Genomic DNA, 5000 nt, shown 5'->3' with positions numbered 1-5000 from the left:
CGAGGGACACGCTTTTCGCAAGGCACCTTCCACTAGGGAAGCGCAAGCAACCCGAAGGCGAGTCGAAGACAACCCGAGGGACATGGAGGAATGCACCAGTGGAGTTCGCTGCACAGGCAGGGATCCGTCCAACTCGCACAAACCGAACACAACTCACGCGCCACGACGTACACTGTGCACCAGCCCCCCAAAACGAATCACCCCCCGAAGGACTAAGAAGCCCGACGAACGCGCGAAAACATTTAGAGAGGCCGAGCAAGCACCGGTTAGCGCGAATGCAAATAACAAACGCAACAGGCAAATTTCGAGGGACATACTTTTCGCAACAAGCTTCCACTAGGAAAGCATAGGCAACTCGTTCGAACGTCAAAGCCAACCAAATGGCAATTACCCGAGGGACACGCTTTTCGCAAGGCACCTTCCACTAGGGAAGCGCAAGCAACCCGAAGGCGAGTCGAAGACAACCCGAGGGACATGGAGGAATGCACCAGTGGAGTTCGCTGCACAGGCAGGGATCCGTCCAACTCGCACAAACCGAACACAACTCACGCGCCACGACGTACACTGTGCACCAGCCCCCCAAAACGAATCACCCCCCGAAGGACCAAGAAGCCCGACGAACGCGCGAAAACATTTAGAGAGGCCGAGCAAGCACCGGTTAGCGCGAATGCAAATAACAAACGCAACAGGCAACTTTCGAGGGACATACTTCTCGCAACAAGCTTCCACAAGGAAAGCACAGGCAACTCGTTCGCGCGCCAAAGCCAACCAAATGGCAATTTAACCGAGGGACATGCATTTCGCAAGGCAACTTGTACAATTACCCGAGGGACATGGCATGCTTGCCAAGGCCGTGGCTTGGCATGCTTGCCAAGGCCGTGGCATGACATGCTGCTGGCCAAGGCCGGGCATGCCATGCTGCTGGACAAGGCCGTGGCAAGGCATGCTGATGGCCGAGGCCGTGGCAAGGCATGCTGATGGCCGAGGCCGTGGCAAGGCATGCTGATGGCCGAGGCCGTGGCAAGGCATGCTGCTGGCCAAGGCGTTGGCATGGCATGCTGCTGCTGACCAAGGCTTGGGCTTGCCATGCTGCCGGCCAAGGCCGCGGCATGGCATGCTGCCGGCCAAGGCCGCGGCATGCCATGTTGCTGGCCAAGGCCGTGGCATGGCATGCTGCTGGCCAAGGCCGTGGCATGACATGCTGGCCAAGGCCGGGGCATGGCAAGCTGCTGGCCAAGGTCGTGGCATGGCACGCTGCTGGCCAAGGCCGGGGCATAGCACGCTGCTGGCCATGGCCGTGGCTTGGCAAGGTTGCCAAGGCCGGGGCATGGCGTGCTGCTGGCCAAGGCTTTGGCATGCCATGTTGCTGGCCAAGGCTGTGGCATGGCATGCTGCTGGCCAAGGCTGTGGCATGGCATGCTGCTGGCCAAGGCCGTGGCATGACATGCTGGCCAAGGCCGGGGCATGGCATGCTGCTGGCCAAGGTCGTGGCATGGCATGCTGCTGGCCAAGGCCGTGGCATGACATGCTTGCCAAGGCCAGGGCATGGCATGCTGCTGGCCAAGGCTTTGGCATGCCATGTTGCTGGCCAAGGCTGTGGCATGGCATGCTGCCCTAGGCCAACGTGCCACCGCCACCGCCGCGGGCCGCCACTCGACGCATCCCGTGCTTGGCTATGTAGTTTCGATGCCACAAGCCAATGCCACAAGCCAAGCGATGGCATGTGCCAAGCGCCCGCCTAGGCATAGGCGTGGCCTGTGGCCTGGCCATGCTGGCCAGCCTTAAGGGAGGTGCCCCCCCCTTATAATAGCCTGTTAAGCCCTTTTCAATCTGGCAGGAGGAAACATCAAGCATGTTCGAGGAGTCATAATGGGGTTTTTTTAAAAAGTAATGGTTTTTTGCCAAAACTTTCAACATGAAAGTTGTATGAAATAATTTAATACACCATAAAAAAAATTATAAAAAAATATTTGGCCACCGGAATATTTTATTTTAATTTATTTCAATTTTAATACTTAAAAAATAATAAAAATTACTAAAAATACTCAAAAAATTCTAGAAAAATTCCAACAATTATAAGATGAGGCACTAGTAATTATAGTAATTTTTTTAATTATTTTTTTATTTTTAATTTATTTTATTATAATTTTTATGAGTAAATAAATAATTAAAAAGCCCGACGAACGTGCAAAAACTCTTAGAGAAACCCAGCAAGCATCGGATAGCTCGAATGCAAATAACAAACGCAACAGGCAACTTCCGAGGGACATACTTTTCCCAACAAGCTTCCACTGGGGAAAGCACTAGCAACGTGTTCGCAAGTCAAAGGCAACCAAACCGGCTATTACCCGAGGGACAAGCATTTCGCAGGGCAACATATACGTAAGTCAAAGCCAAACCAAATGGCAATTACACGAGGGACAGGATTGCTTGCCAAGGGCGTGGCATGCGATGTTCTAGCCCAAGGCCAAGGCACGCCACGCTGCGGGACAAGGCCGTGGCAAGACATGCGGCTGGCCTTGGCCTTGGCATGGCATGCCGCCGGCTTTGGCTGGGCTGCGTTGGCCTTGCCATGGAATGTTGCTGGCTTCGGATGGGCTGCCTCGGCCTTGGCCTTGGCCGTGGCATGGCATGGCATGCTGCTGGCCTTGGCCTTGGCCTTGGCATGGCATGCTGCTGGCTTTGGCTGGGCTGCCTTGGCCGTGGCATGGCATGCTGCTGGCTTTGGCTGGGCTGCCTTGGCCGTGGCATGGCATGCTGCTGGCCTAGGCCTTGGCATGGCATGCTGCTGGCTTTGGCTGGGCTGCCTTGGCCGTGGCATGGCATGCTGCTGGCCTAGGCCTTGGCATGGCATGCTGCTGGCTTTGGCTGGCAGCCTTGGCCGTGGCATGGCATGCTGCTGGCCTTGGCCTTGGCATGGCATGCTGCTGGCTTTGGCTGGCCTGCCTTGGCCGTGGCATGGCATGCTGCTGGCCTTGGCCTTGGCATGGCATGCTGCTGGCTTTGGCTGGCCTGCCTTGGCCGTGGCATGGCATGCTGCTGGCCTAGGCCTTGGCATGGCATGCTGCTGGCTTTGGCTGGCCTGCCTTGGCCGTGGCATGGCATGCTGCTGGCTTTGGCTTGCCTGCCTTGGCCGTGGCATGCGGTCCGAGGCCGTGGCATGTCATGCGGGCCGAGGCCGTGGCATGGCATGCGGGCCGAGGCCGTGGCATGGCATGTTGGGCGACGCCGTAGCAAGGCATGCGGGCCGAGGCCGTGCCGTGGCATGCGGGCCGAGGCCGTGGCATGGCATGCGGGCCGAGGCCGTGGCATGGCATGTTGGGCGACGCCGTAGCAAGGCATGCGGTCCGAGGCCGTGGCCTGTCATGCGGGCCGAGGCCGTGGCATGGCATGCGGGCCGAGGCCGTGGCATGGCAAGTTGGGCGGCGTCGTGGCAAGGCATGCGGGCCGAGGCCGTGGCATGTCATGCGGGCCGAGGCCGTGGCACGGCATGCGGGCCGAGGCCGTGGCACGTCATGCGGGCCGAGGCCGTGGCATGGCATGTTTGGCAACGCCGTGGCAAGACATGCGGGCTGTGGCATGGCATGGCATGCGGGCCGAGGCCGTGGCTCGACATGTTGGCCAAGGCTAAGGCATGGCACGCCGGGCAACGCGGTGGCATGGCATGCTGGGCAACGCGGTGGCAAGGCATGCGGGCCGAGGCCGTGGCATGGCATGTTGGGCAACGCCGCAGCAAGGCATGCGGGCCGAGGCCGTGGCATGGCATGCGGGCCGAGGCCGTGGCATGGCATGCGGGCCGTGGCCGTGGCATGGCATGTTGGGCGACGCCGTCGCAAGGCATGCGGGCCGAGGCCGTGGCATGGCATGTTTGGCAACGCCGTGGCAAGACATGCGGGCCGTGGCATGGCATGGCATGCGGGCCGAGGCCGTGGCACGGTATGCGGGCCGAGGCCGTGGCATGGCATGTTGGGCGACGCCGTAGCAAGGCATGCGGGCTGAGGCCGTGGCCGTGGCATGGCATGCGGGCCGTGGCCGTGGCATGGCATGGCATGCGGGCCGAGGCCGTGGCATGGCATGTTGGGCAACGCCGTGGCAAGGCATGCGGGCCGAGGCCGTGGCATGGCATGATGGCCGAGGCCGTGGCATGTCATGCGGGCCGAGGCCGTGGCATGGCATGTTGGGCGACGCCGTAGCAAGGCATGCGGTCCGAGGCCGTGGCATGTTATGCGGGCCGAGGCCGTGGCATGGCTTGTTGGGCGACGCCGTAGCAAGGCATGCGGGCCGAGGCCGTGGCATGTCATGCTGGCCAAGGCCAAGGCATGACATGGCATGGCATGCGGGCCGAGGCCGTGGCATGGCATGTTGGGCAACGCCGTGGCAAGGCATGCGGGCCGAGGCCGTGGCATGGCATGATGGCCGAGGCCGTGGCATGCCATGCTGGCCAAGGCTAAGGCATGGCATGCCGGGCAACGCGGTGGCATGGCATGCTGGGCAACGCCGTGGCAAGGCATGCGGGCCGAGGCCGTGGCATGGCATGTTGGGCAACGCCTTGGCAAGACATGCGGGCCGAGGCCGTGGCATGGCATGGCATGTTGGGCAACGCCTTGGCAAGGCATGCGGGCCGAGGCCGTGGCATGGCATGCTAGCCGAGGCCGTGGCATGGCATGTTGGGCGACGCCGTGGCAAGGCATGCGGGCCGAGGCCGTGGCATGGCATGCGGGCCGAGGCCGTGGCACTGCATGTTGGGCGACGCCGTAGCAAGGCATGCGGGCCGAGGCCGAGGCCGTGGCATGGCATGTTGACCGAGGCCAAGGCATGGCATGCCGGGCAACGCGGTGGCATGGCATGCGCGGCCGAGGCCGTGGCAAGGCATGCGGGCCGAGGCCGTGGCATGGCATGTTGGGCGACGGCGTGGCAAGGCATGCGGGCCGAGGCCGTGGCATGGCATGCGGGCCGAGGCCGTGGCACTGCATGTTGGGCGACGCCGTAGCAAGGCATGC

Source organism: Camellia sinensis, unplaced genomic scaffold (genome assembly GCF_055761805.1).
Source record: "Camellia sinensis isolate YWXY unplaced genomic scaffold, ASM5576180v1 Unanchor4, whole genome shotgun sequence".
Classification (NCBI taxonomy): Eukaryota; Viridiplantae; Streptophyta; class Magnoliopsida; order Ericales; family Theaceae; genus Camellia; species Camellia sinensis.
This window is presented reverse-complemented; position numbering follows the sequence as displayed.